A 19,700-nucleotide genomic window follows, 5' to 3' on the forward strand; every position below is an offset into this window, starting at 1 on the left:
TAAACAGCAGCATGCCCTTGAGGTAGATCATTTCTCTGAGCCCCAGCGTCTTCAGCAGTAAATGGTTGTTAGAATGTCTTTTTCAGAGTGTTGTCTTGAAAATGGAATGAAATAATGTACAGGCAGTCTCTTAGCACTGTCTGCCATAGGATCCTTTCTAGAAAGGTTATTTAGGTCTGCAAGGAAACGTGAAGTCGGTCTTCCTTCTGCTCATTCATCGCTTCCCCTTCTCATGTTTTTCCTAGCGTCAGGCAATCTACGCTGCTCTCCGCAGCATGGTTTCACTTTACGAGAAGAGCTGAACTTCTAGCCTACAGTGATCTTCCACCTCTAGATGAAAACACAGGAGGAGACAAGGCAGTGTATGTTCGTTTTCCTTTCTCTCCTTTCCTTCCCTTCTGCCTGTTTCATGATCCACTCTGCCCGCTTTCCTTGCCTTCCTTGTGGTTATTATCATTTATTTTTTTTTAAGATGTGTGTTTTACCATGTTTGGAACGAATGATTAGCGTCTTTACCTGGGCAGGAATGCTGTAAGGTCTAAACAGTAACTTTTGACTGATGTTTTGTGACCGACTGAAATACTGATTCCCTCTGTGCAGCATGGGAAGCTTTCAGAAGCCCCTGTCCCTCACCCCGTGTCTCCCACTCTGTACAAAGGCTTCGCCATCTCTTCCAGCTCCCGTTGTCAACAGGCTGTTAACGTGATTGCTTTTGCTTTATTATACTTGTGTAGGTACTGTGGCGGCAAACAGAGTGCTTGGTAAGATTACCCAAACTACTGAGGAACTGTAGTTTTAATTTGTGTCATTAAAAAAAAGCAGGAAAAAATATTCTTTCTCCTACCACTCTGTATTTTTTGTCATCATAGTTAACCTTGGTCACAGGGCACAAAGCTCATGTCAGTGCTCAGGTCAGGGTGTCAGGGGCTGTCTCAGGTGAAGTAGCTTTCGTTTTCACGGCTCCTGGGCTCAGTCTTTGAAAGACAGCATCAAGCAGTGTACCAGGGGACCGGAAGGCAGGGCAGAAGAGCGGCTGCTGGAGGAAGGTACCAGGGGACCGGAAGGCAGGGCAGAAGAGCGGCTGCGGAGGTTTTGACGTTGGGAGTCTGGCGGCCTCTTCTCCCCGGCCTGGTTTTACGGTGTATGAGTGTGTGAAATCGGGCAAGTCATGTAACCTAAGTGGATGCGGTCACCTGGGAAAATGGGCCTGTAAAACTGACCTCTCAGAGCTGTCCCAGGGATTCAGTGAGATTGCTTGGTCCAGAGATGAACACAGTTAGTGTTAGATGACCCTCAGCCACTGGTGCTCTCACTGCACACGAGTCAGCGGACTCGATGGACATGAGCCTGAGCAAACTCTGGGAGATAGTGAAGGACAGGGGAGCCTGGCATGCTGCAAAGAGTCGAGTGGCAAAAAGTCAGACATGACTTAGTGGCCAAACAGCAATAAAAAAGCTCTTGGTGGGGTTGAGAGACCCTAGTGAAGATGACAAGCAGTGGGCAAGACTTTGAGGACTGGACTGAAGTCACCACAGTGGCGATCTTTTGCGTCGCATCTGTGACCCACTGGTGACTCCTCTGCTTTCCCCAGGTTGCATGTGGAGATGATGCATTTGAAACCTCATGGAGCCAGTGGCTTTCTGTGGCTCTGGCTTTGGGGATTTTGGACATGAAGCTCATTTGTCTGCTGGAGAGGCCATCTCTGTGTACAAGAGGGAGACCTAGCCTGAGTCTGAGTGTCCCTCCCCCTCTCCGCCCACCCTGTCTGCCACCCCCACTCCTTCTCTTCCTGCCTCACAGTCATTTATGTAGTCATCCATGTTTTGAGTACTAATTAGGGATGGGTCGTTTGTTGAGACTGCACGCGAGACAGCCCTAAGCCACGTGCTGTACATGCGCTCACCAACTGGTAGTCTCGTGGTGAGGGGAGGGGCTGCCCGCACGGACGTAGAAAAGCAAATACACAGTGTGGTTAGAGCTACGGTGAGTACTGGGTGAGACAGGAGCCTGGACAACAGGGGAGATGCTTCTGATGGAGGATCTGACCAGAGAGGGGAGGCAGGTGCAGAGCGAGCGCTGTGATCTCCTGGAGGCAGAGCGTGTGGCCGAGGGGGGCCCTAGCAGAGCCTGCAGAGCCCCGGCCAGGAGGCCCAGGATGCCGGGGTTGACTCTGAGCAGGATGTGAAGCCCCCAGGGGATTCTGAGTGAATGAGGGAGATGATAAAATGTAGCTCTCTGGAGTGCTCTTCAGGATCCCATGTGGTACATGGCTGTAAATGCTGATTAGCAAAGAACAATCAGACAACGAAGCATGTTCTCAGAATGGAAACCTCTGCTTTTCTGTTGACTGTTGATATTTAGTTTAAAAACAAACAAGCAAGTGAAGTGCTAGTCTTTCTACTCAGAGATGCAGCTGAGAGCTTTCCCTTCCGTCCTTCTCATTCCCTCTGTTGTCTGTTCTTGGTGTAGGAAGTATTATTCTTCCTGCCCGGTGATTCCGTTGAGTCATGGACACTCATTTATTTCAATAATCTATATAAGAAAAACAAGCCCGAGTCCAGGCAGGCCGAGGGTGTCTTTTCAAGTCTGGATGCTTTAAGGCTCGCGGGTTGGAGGTGGGGAAAGAGCTGACATTCCAGCTGACTGAAAACAGGGATGAGATGATGTCTCTGCTCAAGTCATCGGGCAGGAGAGCTTTCCCCTTACTCACGGAGGAGTCAGCCCTTTTGTTCTATTCAGGCCCTCAACAGCCTGGACGAAGGCCACCTGCAGTAGGGTCATCTGCTTTACAGACTCTTACCAATTTCAATGCTGATCTTGTCCAAAAAAACCCTCACAGAAACACCCAGCATACTGTTTGACCACATATCTGGGAACCTCATGGCCCAGTCAGGTTGACGCCAAGCAGCAACCATCACACTGAGCCTTTGGCTCCAAGCCTGTGCTGTATGTGTCGGACTGTTGTTGTTCAGTCACTCAGTCGTGTCCGACTCTTTGCAACCCCATGGACTGCAGCCCGCCAGCCTCCTCTGCCCATGGGATTTTCCAGATGAGAATACTGGAGTGGGCTGCCATTTCCTACTCCAGAGGATCTTCCTGACCCAGAGACTGAACCCACGTCTCCTGCGTTGGCAGGTGGGTTCTTTACCACTTGTGCCAGCTGGGAAGCCCCATGTGTTGGACTTTCAATGCTCCTCCCAACACATACGTGTACAGTGCAGTGGTGTAGTAGCAGCGAAACAAACACAAGAGATAAAAATACATCAGCAGATTTGGGGGGAGGAATATTCTCCTGAATGAGAAAGGAACTTAGAAACAGGATTGAATCTAAACTTATGACTTTGTTGAGATTATTTGTCACAGGTTAACATTCACCCAAATATGCTGGCTGCACTGAAGATACAGATATGGGCGTTTTAAAAACTTGGCAACGAAAATCACAACAGATGTAGCACATACATTTTAATATGTCCCGAGTGCGAATCAGTGCCTTAGTAAGCTCCTGATTCATTGCACACCTCGGAGTGACCCAGGAACCTTTCAGCACTCCACATGGCATCCAGCCTTCTTGCCTTGGCCTGGCCCAGAAAACTACAGCTCCCTGCCCCACTCTGCATGCTCAGCAAGGGTGCGGGAGGAGACATTCCTTTCCGGGCAGCCCGGGCTCTGTTTAGAGAGCCCCGGGACAATCGAGGGCTAACGTGTCTTGACTTTGAAAAGAAAGTTGAAAGTGAAGTCGCTCAGTCTTGTCCGACTCTTTGTGACCCCATGGACTGTAGCCTACCAGGCTCCTCCGTCCGTGGGATTTTCCAGGCAAGAGTACTGGAGTGGGGTGCCATTTCCTTCCCCAGGAGATCTTTCCAACCCAGGGATTGGACCCGGGTCTCCTGCATTGTAGGCAGACGCTGTACTGTCTGAGCCACCGGGGATCTAGTGTGCCTTGACTTCGGACTCTGCTAAATGCCCTGCTACTATTTTTCCTTCCATCTTTCACCTTCCTATAGCCAGAGGGAAAGGAGGGGAAAAGGAAGTTGGCAGAAATGCCTCCTCAGAGGAAGAAAATCTCCCTGGACTCAATGTCCCACTTGAGGAGCCCTCGTTGTATCTCCTTTGATAATTGATTAACTCTAGGAAAGGGTTAGTTCCTTCAGTCGTGTCCGACTCTGTGCGAGCCCGTGGACTGTAGCCCTCCAGGCTCCTCTTTCCACGGGATTTCCCAGGCAAGAGCACTGGAGTGGGCTGCCATGCCCTTCTGTGGGGCTCTTCCCCACCCAGGGATCCAGTTTGTGCCTGCTGCATTTCTGGCAGGTTCTTTACCTTCTGAACCCCACTGGTTTTGAACTATCCCACAAGAACTTGCAAAAGTTGGGAGGGAGCAGGGACTAGCAGTGAGAGTAAAGAGGGAAGGAAAATAAAAGTAGGCGCCTGCATGTGAAAGAGTCGTATGTGGGAGAGTCCAGTGCAGGGCTGCTGGAGTTCAGCGGTTCCGGGCAGCTGCGCACGAGAGCCTGCTGAACCTGACTCCAGGCCAGAGGTTGAGGCCTGTTGTTTTGAGGTCTGTTGAATCATAAAGTGCTTTCAGTTTGCACTTGGGAATCCTTTATCTTCTCTGGTTCTCCTCTTGGTTCAGAACATGGGGACTTGGAGGTATTTGAAGCTAAGTTGAAAACAAAAGGCTTGTTTTCTGGTTGTAAGAAGGAACTTTATTTAAAAACAAACAAACAAACAAACAAGGACACGTTACTTGACTCCAAGGAGGGAAATGGAAATGGCATTAGAGGTGGGTGGTGAGCCTGAGCCGGGCTCCTGGGTGGAAGTGAGTGTCTTTGCCAGACCCCTGCCTGAGGCTGAGGGTGTGCTTATGTGTGGATGTGCACTGATAATACGCTGCCTCTGTACTGACTGAGGAGTTCCGTGAAGCCGGGACTTGTTACAGAATGGCTGAGCAGTTCTGCGGGTCTCGCCAAGCAGCAGAGGACACCCAAGAGCTCTCAGCCCCTCTCCGCCCCCCGTAAGGCAACGCTCCGTCTTGTTGCAGACACCTCCCCTCTAATGTCCTGCCCCCCCAAGTTTCTCTGGTCAGGAAACTTGCTATGTGTCACAGGTTTAATTACACATGGTACACAGGCCATTGCCACAAAGTGAACTCCCTCCATGGGAGGAGTTTTATTCTCTTCTTTTCAGGGAAACGGGGGATGTTTAAAGCGCTGGGATGATACTTGTGTATAAAGGTCCAAATATGGGTTTTTCTTCATCCCCTGATGGAGGAGTTTACCTGAGTAAATGTCTCTGTGTGAGACTGTGTGTGTGTGTATGAGAGAGAATACTATGTGAGTGTGTGTGTGTGTGTGTGTGTGAAAGAGTGTGTGTGAGAGAGAGTGTGTGTGTGTGTGAGAGAGTGTGTGTGTATGTGAGAGAGAGTGTGTGTGTATGTGAGAGAGATTGTGTGTGTGAGAGAATGTGTGTGTGTGTGTGAGAGTGTGTGTATGTGAGAGAGAGTGTGTGTGTATGTGAGAGAGAGTGTGTGTGTGAGAGAGAGTGTGTGTGTATGTGAGAGTGTGTGTGAGAGAATGTGTGTGTATGTGAGAGTGTGTGTGTGAGAGAGTGTGTGTGTATGTGAGAGTGTGTGTGAGAGAGAGTGTGTGTGTGTGAGAGAGTGTGTGTGTGAGAGAGTGTGTGTGTGTGAGAGAGAGAGTGTGTGTATGTGAGAGAGAGTGTGTATGTGAGAGAGAGTGTGTGTGTGTATGTGAGAGAGTGTGTGTGTGTATGTGAGAGAGAGTGTGTGTGTATGTGAGAGAGTGTGTGTGTGTATGTGAGAGTCTGTGTGTATGTGAGAGAGAGTGTGTGTGTGAGAGAGTGTGTGTGTGAGAGAGTGTGTGAGAGAGTGTGTGTGTGTGAGAAAGAGTGTGTGTGTGTGTGAGAGAGAGAGTGTGTGTGTTTGTGAGAGAGAGTGTGTGTGTATGTGAGAGAGTGTGTGTGTGTGTGAGAGAGAGAGAGTAGTGAGAGAGCCAGCGTGAGCAGGGGAGGGCGGTGGGGAGGAAGATGGGCGGGGGAGCCCGTGCCTGAGGATGCCCCCAGAACACACAGAAGCAATTCTGGTTGGGTTGTCAGGAGAAGGACCAACTCTGTAGTGTGAGCTATTTAAAATGAAGTCAGCTCAGAAACGGAGAAGGCAATGGCACCCCACTCCAGTACTCTTGCCTGGAAAATCCCATGGACGGAGGAGCCTGGTAGGCTGCCGTCCATGGGGTCACTAAGAGTCAGGCACAACTGAGCGACTTCACTTTCACTTTTCACTTTCATGCATTGGAGAAGGAAATGGCAACCCACTCCAGTGTTCTTGCCTGGAGAATCCCAGGGACGGGGGAGCCTGGTGGGCTGCTGTCTATGGGGTCACACAGAGTCGGACACGACTGAAGTGACATAGCAGCAGCAGCTCAGGAAACTGTCTGCAGAGACTTACTTGAGCAGTGAAAAGGAAGACAGGAAGCAAGTATATAGGTGTGTGTGTGTGTGTGTGTGTGTGTCCGTGAGCGATGGGATGGGTCTCGGGGGAGGAAGCCCCAGGATGGGCAGATGCAGCAGCCTGTCTGCGTTCCTCTTACCCGACGTTCTGGTCTCTGACAGCGCTCTGCATGCATGTCTGTTGGGTTGGTGAGAAAGCCGGACTTAAGCCACGTTGAGAGAAAACTCAATAATGCATTTCTCTAATAATGCATTTCATCTAATTGCTGATGGTCCCCGTTTTAGAATATCTGGGATTAGGGTAAAGCAGTGTGTCTATCCATGTTTTTATACAGTGATTCACATCTGTGATTTTTCTTTGACTGTTGTAAACCGGGGGTCTGGTTGGTAGACCTTTTTGTTGTTTGTTTATCCCTAGTGATGAGTATATCCATTCCTAACCCTGCTAGCAGTGTTATTTTATTTATTTTTAAAAACTGAAGCATAGTTGACTTACAGCATTATGTTAGTTTCAGATGTACAACATAGTGATTCATTATTTTTATGATTAGCAGGGTTTGCTCTTCCGTGTGTGTATGCGTTTTGCCTTGCCCTGCGTGGCATGCAAGATCCTAGCTCCCCAACCAGGGACTGAACCCATGCCCCCTGCGGTGGAAGCACAGAGTCTTAACCACTGGATCGCCAGGGAAGTCCCCAGCAGAGTGATTTTAAATATGGCATTTCTCTCCTTCCGAAAGGAGTAGTGTATTCTAAAGGGAACAGCAACAACAAAAATATCAATAGCAATAACATCTGCCATCGGTCGAATTTAATTATGTGCCATACTGGAGTATGGGAGTCACAACCCAGATTGTCTTCAGGCTGCTGGATTCAAACCCTGACTCCGTACTTTACTAGTTACGGGCCCACAGGCCTTTTATCTAGACCCTAGTCTCTTCATCTGTCTCTTTCTCTCTCTTCTGGAACGCCCAGTCGTGTCCGACTCTTTTGCAACCCCATGGGCTGTGGCCCACCAGCCTCCTCTATCTATGGGATTCTCCAGGCAAGGATTCTGGAGTGGGTTGCCATTTCCTTCTCCAGGGGATCTTCCCCACCCAGGGCCTGAACCTGCGTCTCCTGCATTGGCAGGCGGATTCTTTACCACTGAGCCACCTGGGAAGCCCCTCTCTTCATCTGTAACGTGGGTGTAATGTTACTTCCTGGTCTTAGGGGGTGGAATGAAACGAGGCAGGGAGACAGCTCTGCGCTGCGCCTGTGCCTGCCGAGCATGATGCACGTCAGCTGTTAGTGCTGCTCTTTCTTCTCAGTGTTCTGTCGCACCCTCACAGCCACTCTGAAGGATGGATATCATTATGCCCACTTTATAGATTACGAAAGAGAGACTTCCAGACTGAGTAATCGATACAAGTTTATGTATCTTGTGAATAATGGAACTGTGGTTTGAATTTGCATCCATCATCACCTTTTTGCCCCCAGGCTGGACTACCCGGTAGCCTTTCCTGCGGTCTGACTTCTGAAGACAGCACACGTCTCTTGGCAGATCAGCCCTGTGGCAAGAAGAATGCTATTTACTTACTCATATGAGTTTGTTACTCAGAAGCCAAGCACTTTTCCTACTTTGTCTCTAATTACCTTACAAGAGTTCTATGAAGTTGACTTTCTTATCCCACCTGGGAGTACATGAATAAATAAAATTTGGAACACTCTAAGATATTCTGATAATTGTAGGTTGCAGGACTTCCCTGGCGGTCCAGTGGTTAAGACTCTGTGTTTCTAATGTAGGGGACATGGGTTTGTTCCTTGGTCAGGGAACCAGATCTCACCTGCTTCTCAGCATGGCCAAAAAAACCCCCAAAACTGTAGTTTCCTCAGGAATGCCTGCTCAGCTCCTGCTGCAGGGCCTTTGCATTCACTGCCAGGGGTGTTTGCCCTCCAGATATTCATATGGCTCAAACCCTCATCTTCTTCAAATGTGCTGTCTTCCTTGCTTATCCGGTCCCGACACTTGTCAGTCCCGAAACCTCCTTGTTGAGCTACTACACTTTTTTACATCACTTGCCTGCACATCACAGTCCATGTATTATACTTATCTGTTTACCGATGACGTGTCTCTCCTCGCCTAGAAAGTTAGCTCCACAGAGCGGGATTTTGGTCTCCTTTATTCACTGCTGTAACCACATTACAGAAAAGAAAGTGAAGGTGTGAAAGTGTTAGCCACTCAGTCCCGTCCCTCTTTGCCGCCCTGTGGGCCGTAGCCCACGAGTCTCCGTCCATGGGGGTCTCCAGGCAAGAACACTGGAGTGGGGTGCCATGCCCTCCTCCAGGGCATCTTCCCGACCCGGGACTGAACCTGGGTCTCCCACATTGCAGGCGGATTCTTTACCATCTGAGCCACCAGGGAAGCCCACTCCCAGAGAAGGGGGTCAGACAAACAGAGGGCACGTGACAGCTGTTTCTCTAATTAGTGAATGGATGGACATTCCCTCACGTTTTCCAGCTGTGGTAAGCTATAGGACCTGAATTTTCTAATTGCTGTACTGGCATATTTTCTACCGTATGTGTCACCTTGGGACCTTCAATCATTTGATACTGGAGTCTTCATGCAGTCTACTTAGAGTCATCTTTACAATGATTTTTTTTTTCCTTGAAAAAGGGTGCTGTGGAGGGCAAGGGTGGTGTGAATGATAAGCTAAGCTGTCATTTGACGCAGACCTTACATTGGAAGTGTGTAATCCACACAGAGCTGGCTACTCTCTGTTCCATTTCCACACTGGGCCACGTTCAGATGAGCACCAGCCCAAAATGACATTCATTGCAAAGATGTTTTTAATCTTGAATGGTATAAAAAATTGGTATGTTTTTATTCCACTTAATACACACTCCAGAATTTTCTAAAATGGGCCACTCTCACTTCATATACATACTCCCTGCCTACCAAGTCAGGTCCCTCGCATTCCGCCCACCACATATTCTCCCTGAAGCTCCTTTTTCCTTTTCCCCTCTCTGCCTCCATCCGACCTTCCAGATGGACTCTGTTGTTTTTTTTTTTTTTTTTTTTTACGAGGGATTCCTTTCTCTTCCTACTTGACTTACCCAGCACGTCTGGGCTCCTCTCAATAATCTCCCCATCCATTACCCGGATCCTCACCACACAGGGTCAAGAATCTGCAAGAGAGTTCAGGGGAGGAACAGTGATCGTTACTCAAATTCACTTGTTTTTCCTTCTGTCATATATACTGAAGCCAGTGAGATTAAGCACATCCTCTCCTTTCATTTAGAAGAATGCAGTAATCTGTTAGCTTGCATGGAAACTTGTGCCCACCAGCCTGGGGTGATAATCCGAAACGCTTTGTGGACCTGCTTCTCTGAGAGATGGGGAGGGCGGTAGGAAGAAGGTCTGAAAGTAGGAAGTTGGAGAGAGGATTTTATGTTTGTTTTATAACATTCTCCCGTCTTAGAAAACTTAAAATGGTTTATGTGAGCTCCGATTAACCTAAACATCTTAACCTGTCAATCATAGCCAGTTTGTTGACCTAAGATGGGCAGATAGTAAGATAATTACGAGGGGGAGAAGTCCTGCTCCCACCTCTGTTATCTTGGCATTAATTTCAGGGTTTTATTTTCCAACCTGGCTAAATAACACTGAAAAAATAAATGCACTCTGATCATCGTAGTTCTTTAAAGGCATATATATGTTTAATGTTCTTTGATTTTTGTTTATGGCAGAGATTCACGACTCCCTGGCTTATCTCTTCAAACAGCCTCTTTCCCTATCCTGCCTCACTTTTGGTTTTTTTGGGTCTATGTTTCCTATTTAGTAGTCCCTGTTTCTGAAGTTGTCTTTGTGTGGCTGTTGCTTTTTTTTTTTTTTTTGCAGAAAATAAGGGAACAGCAATTAGTAAGAAGGGCTTCCCAGGTGGCACAGTTGGTAAAGAATCTGCCAGCCAATGTGGGAGATGCAAGAGACATGAGTTTGATCCCTGGGTTGAGAAGATCCCCTGGAGAAGGCAATGGCAGCCCACTCCAGTATTCTTGCGTGGAAGACCCCATGGACAGAGGAGCCTGGTGGGCTCCAGTCCATGGGGTCACAAAGAGTCAGATACAACTGAGTGCCTATGCGTGAATGAATACATACGCACACACAATTATTTAGGAAAGTCAAAGACACAGCCTCTGAACAAGTCTCAGCTCTTGGAATGGGATGGACTGAGGCCGTGTCTCATGAAGCTCCCCGATTATGTCTCTGGGGCCAGGGGTACCATATTGGGTTCCTAAGGAAGGTTCTAGAAACCCCCCCTCTGGTTTGCCCAAAGGAGTGCCACACCTTTTCCTCTTCCTCCTCACTGGCAGAGACCTGGGGCTCCTCCTGTATCCTGTTCCGCGCAGTTTCCTCTCTGGATCAGTCTTGTTCAGGCCTGTGGTTGAGACACTTAAGTCCTTATCCTCTGAGACTGTAGGCTCTAAACTGGAGAGCCGAAAGACAGTGCCACTTCGGGGAGGAAGGGGAGGACACCTTGGCAGGCGATGCTAGGCGCCTTTTGGGGCAGCCCGGCGCTCTGGCTCATCCACTCTAAAGCCGCACTGAGCCCGTCATCACGCGTGGAGGGGCCGGCAGCTCTCAGTGACAGACGGGCGAGCCCTGGACTGGACCCCACAGCTGATAGTCCTCACCCCAGGTCAGCCTCCAGCCACGGTGACTGCAAACAAAACCATTTTATCCTTCTGCACAGTGAAGTGGTTAGCCTAAGGAGTCAGTCAGTTTATTGATGATGTGTTCTACGAAGTGTGAATTAAAGGTCTTTCCCTCTGTTCTACTACAGAGAACACGCTTTCCTGGGAGCGCACTGCACATGCAGAGGGAGAAAGTTAAGTATCGTTGTGGTTTGGGTTTTGTTTTCTGTTCTAATAGCTTCACTCTGACTGAAGTCCTAGGAGTGTGTGACCCACTGCAGTTGGGCCCCTCGTGCCCTCCTGGACAAGCGCTGGTCTGGGAGTTCAGAGAGGGCGTCTGGGCTCAGGATGGAGCCCCTCGCTATTAGCTGTTTGGTGGAGAGCCAGAACGTTAATCTTGGGGTGCATCTGTTTTCTCAGTCATCTCTCATAAAAAATGTTTCAGAGGTTGTTTATAATATAAAGAATGTACAAGAGCCTCATTTATAATAAGCACTCCTTAATATTATTTATTTCCTGATTTCTGAAAGTCTTAATGAAGACTCACAAGAGCCCCAAAGCAGGAGCAAGAGGGGAACGTCTGGGTGTGTTGATCCGTCCAGTGCATAGTGAGGCCTTTGTGTGTCACGTGACTTCTGCCTGCTGGCTTCCAGCTTCAAAGAGGCAAGTAGGGAGTGAGTCAGTCAGTCCAGTTCAGTCGCTGAGTCGTGTATGACTCTTTGCGACCCCATGGACAGCAGCATGCCAGGCCTCCTTGTCCATTAGCAACTCCCAGAGCTTAACTCAAACTCATGTCCATTGAGTCAGCGATGCCATCCAACCATCTCCTCCTCTTCTCCTCCCACCTGCAATCGTTCCCAGAATCAGGGTCTTTTCAATGAGTCAGTTCTTCACATCAGGTGGCCAAAGTATTGGCATTTCAGCTTTAGCATCTATCAATCCAATGAATTATTCAGGACTGATTTCCTTTAGGATTGACTGGTTCTATCTCCTTGTACTCCAAGGGACTCTCAAGAGTCTTCTCCAGCACCACAGTTCAAAAGCATCTATTCTTTGGCGCTCAGCTTTCATAATAGTCCAACTCTCACATCCATACGTGACTACTGGAAAAACCATAGCTTTGACTAGATGGACCTTTGTTGGCAAAGTAATGTCTCTGCTTTTTTTTTTTTTTTAATATGTCTGTTTGGCTCCTTTGCCCATTTATTTTCGGAGAAGGCAATGGCACCCTACTCCAGTACTCTTGCCTGGAAAATCCCATGGATGGAGGAGCCTGGTAGGCTGCAGTCCATGGGGTCTCGAAGAGTCGGACACGACTGAGTGACTTCACTTTCACTTTTCACTTTCATGCACTGGAGAAGGCAATGGCAACCCACTCCAGTGTTCTTGCCTGGAGAATCCCAGGGATGGGGGAGCCTGGTGGGCTGCCATCTATGGGGTCACACAGAGCCAGACATGACTGAAGCGACTTAGCAGCAGCAGCAGCAGCAGCCCATTTATTTTATTTATTTATTGAAGGATAATTGCTTTACAGAATTTTGTTATTCTCTGTCAAACCTCAACATGAATCAGCCATAGTATACATATATCCCCTCCCTTTTGAACCTCCCTCCCATCTCCCGCCCCATCCCACCCCTCTAGATTGATACAGAGCCCCTGTTTGAGTTTCCTGGGCCATACAGCAAATTCCCATTGGCTATGTATTTTACATATTCCCATTGGCTATGTATTTTACATACGGTGCTGTCTAGGTTGGTCATAGCTTTTCTTCCAAGGAGCAATTGTCTTTTGATTTCATGGCTACAGTCACCATCTGCTGAGAAAATAAAATCAGTCTCTGTCTCCACTGTTTCTCCATCTGTTTGCCATGGAGCGAGTCACAGCCACAGGACCGTGGTGGCTTCATGATGAGGGTGAGAGCAGAGCTGGGCCTGCTGGCCTGGGGTGTAAGACACAGCAGCCGAACCACAGGAGGCGCAGTCAGCTACACCCAGGAGTGAGCTGGGGACATGTAGGACGCCTTACACACCTGCTCAGCTCCAGCAGGTCAGTGTTACAGCTGCTGGCTGGTCCGGCAGCCAAGACTCCCTGTTCCAAGGCAGCGACTGTGAGTTCGATCCCTGGTCAGAGAGCTTCAATCCCACATGCCTCTTGGCCAAAAAATAAAACATAAAACAGAGGCAGTATTGTAACAAAATTCAATAAAGACTTTAAAAATGGTCCACATAAAAATCATTAAAAAATAAAGTTAGAGTTGCTATATATATATATATATTTTTTTTTTTTTTTTGTGGGGCTTGGAAAACTATGTAATGTATTAGCAAGCAACCTAGGGCGAACCATTGAGATTGTACCACTTAGTCACTTTTGATTATTCCTCTCAGTCAGGGTTCTTAGAGTGTACATGGAGACAACCTGTTATAATTTTGAGGGAGAAAAAGCCAAGATGAGTCCTGTTACCCTGAGGTATGGTGCATCTCTTAAGTTATAAGGATTTGTGTTGGGGAATAAAAAAGTAACAACAGACTGAGCATGTCAGAGTTCTACCAAGTTTTTTTTTTTTTTTTTTTTGGCAAAATCATGTGCATTTGCAGGCCAGCTTTGTCAAGTCCATCTTCCCTTATAATTTTCTTCAGATAAATTAGTAGCTCATGCTCTTATTGGCATGTTGTTACCGAGGAACTGAAGAGATAAAATAAGAAACTGGGAGACAAATACACAAGCTTCCATATTTACCTTGCTCCCTCATGGAAACTGATGAGCATCCCTCAGGGCCGCTTCTCATTGGACACAGCAGCGTGTGGTCCCGGTGTCATTTCAGAGCCTGTCACCCATGTGAGGGACCCTGTGTTTTGTATGTATGTATGCCTTATGAGGTTGATATTTCACGTACCATGTCTGTGAATGGTGTTGAGAGAAGTGAACAACACTAGAGATATAGATGGAACATGTTAAAAGGAGACTCAACTGTTAAACGTGAAAAAAAATTAAGTTCACTCTGCAGTTCTTTATCTCTCTACAGAATAACCACTGCTGTGCTGCTTCTGACCGCTGGGTCCCCAGTCCTCCCTCGCACTTGAATGTGATGGTAGGTGTTGACCATGTTCCCCTATACTCTCCTCTGATTGCTGACTTGCAGTAGTCTTCTTTCACTTGTCTCCTGAAGTCTGGGCCAAGTCCACGTAAAAGTTCCAGAAAAAGAAAAGAGAGGAAAGTGAAACCCAGAAAGTGACCTTGAATTCCCAGGAAATCCGAAAATGTCCGTTTTCCACGTGTTTGGCTGTATAAACCCTGGGTGCTGCAATTACCCTGTAGACCTGAACATTACCTGCTGGATCACACCTTTTCTTCCTTACAGAACCCTCTTTTCTGTAAAGACAAACGTTTCTGCTGCTGATGACATAAGTTATTCATCCAAAGTCTTTCCAGGAAAACATTTTATTTCCAAGAGTTAGGGAAGAACCTAAGTGCTTCCACCATAACATACTTTTTTCCTTTTGTTTTTTTGGTCTTTCTCCCTCCCTTCATAAACTTGATGTCAGCTTACATTTGACTTGACTGAAATTGGGAGATCATGCAGACCTTACTGGGGGCAGACTGTGGCTCTTGTGTGGAAAGAAAGACGACCCATGAAGCGAGTTTGCGAACTTTCAGCTTCCCTTGGTCAGGCATCCAGTTGCCCATTTGGCCTCACTTTTCACATTCTTTCTGGTTCTGTTCTTAGAACCTGAACCGTGGGTTTAGAGAGAATCCTGAGTTTAAATCCCCAGAGTCAAGTAACACAAATGCACCTACTTGGCAAGGTTGCATTTCTCCACTTTGATTATATCACTATTTTCATATTTCAATTAATAAAAGTTTTTTTTTTTTAAGCCAATGCAGGCAATTAAAAGCATTGCATTCCCTTTGTTTGTGCAAGAAGGAAACGTGAAGGTGCTTCTGAAAGGTGAATTCTGTTGTTTTAATTGGAACATCCTGCTGCTGCTGCTGCTGCTGCTAAGTCGCTTCAGTCGTGTCCGACTCTGTGCGACCCCATAGATGGCAGCCCACCAGGCTCCGCCGTCCCTGGGATTCTCCAGGCAAGAACACTGGAGTGGGTTGCCATTTCCTTCTCCAGTGCATGAAAGTGGAAAGTGAAAGTGAAGTCGCTCAGTCGTGTCCGACTCTCAGTGACCCCATGGACTGCAGCCTACCAGGCTCCTCCATCCATGGGGTTTTCCAGCTAAGAGTACTGGAGTGGGGTGCCATTGCCTTCTCTGGAACATCCTACGATCTGTCATTTTCCCCATCACGTTAGCTGTGAAAGGAGCAAAAGGAAGAAGCAAAACAAAAATCATACCCTGAAACTGACAGGAGTAGATTATGAGTGACGAAAATGTAATAAGCTGATAAAAGCGCCTTTGACGTCTGGCAGAGATGACTGCAAGTTTCAGCTGAATTGGTTTTCCAGGATTTCGCATTTATGCGCCTTTGTAGTTTCACTTTGACAAGGGGTAGTGTTTGTGAGCGAAGCCTTCATGCAATAAGGAACTGAGAGATTGAAGCCCTCATGCAATAAGGAACTGAGAGATTGAAGTTGAGAAGGAGGACTTGATAAACTAGAGCTTGACCGCAGTTTTTGTGGAAAGAAAGCAAAGGAAACCAGAAAGAGTGGGGGTGAAGATGGAGAGGGAGCTGCAGAGAAAGGCCAGGCTCCCTGTCAGCCCTCGCCTTTGGGCCCTTTGCTGACAGTAGACAGCTTGGGGTACAGCCTCACTACCCCCAGGCTTGAGTAATGGCAGCGGGAGTCGGGGCCAGTGTCTGTGTGGAGGTGCCTGGTTCCATCGTCACCCAGATTATCATTGAAGAAGACCACCTGCCAGTGTAGATTTGACTCTGACTCGCTTTATCTGCATCATCACAGTCAGTCTGGGTCAACTTCTTTGGCCCCGGAAGTCATTACTTTACAAGGAGGGATGGGTATCTGATACGAAGCCTGGTTCAGCCTCTTGACCTCATTCTTCAAGTGAAATTGATTGTGTGATCTTTTCATTGAAATCATACATCTGGGAAGCTCAGTGGTAAAGAATCTGCCTGTGATTCAGGAGACTCAGGTTTGATCCCTGGGTTGGGAAGATCCCCTGGAGAAGGAAATAGCAACCGACTCCAGTATTCTTGCCTGGGAAATCCCATGGACAGAGGAGCCTGGCGGGCTACAGTCCATGGGGTTGCAACGAGTCAGATACGCCTTAGCCACTAATCAGCAACAGCAATTGAAGGTTTATATCCATGTTGCCAGGATCAACAGAAGTTTTTTTTTTTTTAATGACATATTTTAAAATAAGTATGTCATTATCATTTCAACCTATTGTCCAAGAAATGTTTACTCTGGCCATGGGTTAAGGGTTAAATTGAAGCTTTGGGATTCTTACAGTGGTGTTAGCATGGCAAGCGTCCTAGGTACACCAGAACCCGTCCTAAACCACAGCCACCATTCACCATGCACTTTCTAGTACATGGACACACAGGAAGGACCCTGACGCTAGTAACTGGAAAAGTCCTGTTTCACTCTTGGCCCAGCTCACATCTGAACTCCACATCGCAATACCCTGCTAAACTTGGTCATAGAACAGGATCTGAGGGATGTTTTCCACCTTCCTCAGCTCAGACTCGAATCTGTCCACAACAGATTACACGCCAGGACAGAAGCAGGAGGAGGCTGGATGGGCCAGTCTCAAGTGGACATATGAGAGATACGGGCGGTATCTACTTCTCCATCATCTGTGCGCGAGAGCGTGGCAGGCCCTCAGAGATAGAAGTGCATCAGCTCGTGTGACCTTTACACAGTAGTGACCAGGCAGCTCCAGGCTGGGGCTCGGCTACTCCCATGGAACCTAGGTCATGGAAAGTGCTCTTCTCAGAGGGACGGGAGGGAGCGAGGTCTTGAGGGTCTCCTCTGGAAGTCTGTGTGACATGGTTCCTCAGAGGTGTCACCTCTGGCTGTGACCTCTGACTAATTCTCTTGTCTACTTAGCGTGTAGATATGTTATCCATCGCACACACTATGACCTGTTGTCCTTCTGTGGCAGAGTCGTGTCCCACTCTTTTGCAACCCCGTGGACTGTAGCTCCTATTCTTGTGAAAAATAGTTGAAAATAGAAAGAATGATACCTACAAGCTGTTGATAGTTTGTTACAAGAGACAAAGTGTGAAAGGTAAGAAATAAAACAGTTAAACGACATTTCTTAAATTTCTCACAAGCTGTACTTTGACTCTGGGGAGTCTTAATTTTTCTCATTCTCTCTAGTAACTGTACTTTAATATTTTCCCTATAAATATATTTCCCTATAAATATAAATTATATTTAATATACCCTTGGAGGAAAGTTTTGTCCCCCTAGAGACAGTTGAGGATGTCTGGGACATATTTTGGTTATCACGACTGTGTAACCGGGGATCGCTCCTGGGGTCCAGTGGGTCATGACAGTGTAACCAGGGGTCACTCCCAGGGTCCAGAGGGTCATGGCTGTGTAACCAGGGATCACTCCCCGGGGTCCAGTGGGTCCACACCAGGGATGCTCTGCATGTTTTACAATTCTAGGATGGTCTTCCCAACAGGGAATTACTTGGCTCAAAATGTCAGCAGTACTGAGGTGCAAACCCCTGGTTTTTAGCTTGTTAAATAATCTCTCTTTGGACCAATATCTCTCAGAGATAGATGGATAGATCTCTACCTCCAGTTGTCAGCACCTGCCTTCTGTGAAAACTACACATTTAGGTGGTTTTTGCTGCTGCTGCTAAGTCGCTTCAGTCATGTCTGACTCTGTGTGACCCCACAGACAGCAAACCACCAGGCTGGACCGTCCCTGGGATTCTCCAGGCAAGAACACCAGAGTGGGTTGCCATTTCCCTCTCCAATGCATGAAAGTGAAAAGTGAAAGTGAAGTCGCTCCGTCATGTCTGACTCTTAGCAACCCCATGGGCTGCAGCCTACTAGGTTCCTCTGTCCATGGGATTTTCCAGGCAAGAGTACTGGAGTGGGGTGCCATTGCCTTCTCTGTAGGGGGTTGTCAGTGACTTCCTAATCACCAAATCTGGGCTTCCCCGGTGGCTCAGTGGTAAAGAATTTGCATACCAAGCAGGAGATGCGGGTTGGATCCCTGGAGAAGGAAATGGCAACCCACAAGTATTCTTGCCTGGAGAATCCCCATGGACAGAGAAGCGGGTTTGCTACAGTCCATGGGATTGGAAAAGAGTTGGACACGACTGTGTGACTAAACAACAACAAATCACCCAATCTAACAGTGTTTCATCATTTTTGATATAATTCAAGCTTTAGCAAGGTTTAATATTTCTGGTTGTTCTGTAATTCCCTCTTTCCCAACTTTTGTACGTACCTCCCCTTGTGCTTTAGTGATGCTTTCTGTTTATAGTTTTTTTGGGTGGTCTGATTGCTTCCCACGTTTGTGCTACTAAAAGAACGCCAGTGACTCTGGACTCTGTTTCTCTCAGATAGAATGGAACTTCATGGAGTCTTTATCCATGCTGGGCTGTACTTCAGTCCCTCTCGTAGAGGACACTCCATGAATTTTCCAGTGCTTCGCTGCCTGAAGCCGAGTGGAAGCTCCTGCCCTTTCTGGTTTTCATTTCCCTGCAACATGTGTTCTGTTACATTAGTAGCTAATTCGTACCAGTCTGAGGGAATCCCACCACTGCGGTCCTGGATTTTGTGACCTATGACCCACAGGGGAAACTCTGGATCTATGCTGTTTTGATGCATGAAAACCAAACCCAAATAAAATGAAGAACTGTTATCTGGAGCTCAGCCACCGGCTAGTCTCTATCAGCCCAGGGTTGCTGGAGAGTGATGTGTCACGGACCCAACGTCAAGTCCATAGGGTTGAAAGGAGGTACAGACTTGACTATTGTCTATATCACTCAAAGTGATAGCTACGCGGTGTTAATCCAAGAACAAGTGGAAGCGTTGGCCTTTGCGACACTCGGGAGCTCCTACTGAGAATGATTTGGCAACATACGTCTTCTCGAGGGTTTTCATTTCTTCCCAGGCCCCTTACCTGAGGTGTTGGTTGCTATTAGGACAGAATCTTCTGTGAAATTTTCTTTTTCTTCATAATTTCAAAATTTTGTCCGAATTTACCCATGTGTGGGCTTATTTCCATTAATAGCATTGAAAACAACTGGAAACAAGTTGAATCTGTTTAATCTCCAGTCTAGAGTGTTTAGTTTTGAGTTCCAGAAAGTTTTTAATTATGGACTTGATTACTGTTTCTTCTGCTAGTGTTGAAATAGTGCATTTTTTCCATCCTTGGAAATAATTGTAATTCTAAGCTTCTATATTTATCATCTCTCCTTTCACCAGATTTGGTCCTTTGCTTTTTACCTCTTTATTTTGGAAGAGGTATTACCAAGGTTGTTTGGAAATGACTGATTGAAAATTTTTGCCTTTAAGATCCTGTCATGAAGACTTTAATTTTGCCATTTTAATTTTAGTTGTTGCTCATTCTTTTTATTGTCTCATGTTTTTTTGTGCATGGGTGTTTTTGTTTGTTTGTTTCAGCTTATTGC

The 19,700-nt window shown here is 47.2% G+C and overlaps 1 long non-coding RNA gene across 4 annotated transcripts in view; it reads left to right on the top strand.

Annotated features, from left to right (window-relative positions):
• LOC139177661 (uncharacterized) overlaps nucleotides 1–19,700 on the top strand; it is a 272,522-nt gene that overhangs the window by 228,311 nt on the left and 24,511 nt on the right. For 2 of the 4 annotated variants that reach the window (XR_011562200.1, XR_011562202.1), the window contains exon 5: nucleotides 14,159–14,224. The exons of the other annotated variants lie outside the window; for them this stretch is intronic. This is a non-coding gene — a long non-coding RNA (uncharacterized lncRNA). The remainder of the gene's footprint in view (nucleotides 1–14,158; nucleotides 14,225–19,700) is intronic. 4 annotated transcript variants of the gene reach the window in all.

Source organism: Bos indicus, chromosome 19, assembly GCF_029378745.1.
Source record: "Bos indicus isolate NIAB-ARS_2022 breed Sahiwal x Tharparkar chromosome 19, NIAB-ARS_B.indTharparkar_mat_pri_1.0, whole genome shotgun sequence".
In the NCBI taxonomy this organism is placed as follows: domain Eukaryota; kingdom Metazoa; phylum Chordata; class Mammalia; order Artiodactyla; family Bovidae; genus Bos; species Bos indicus.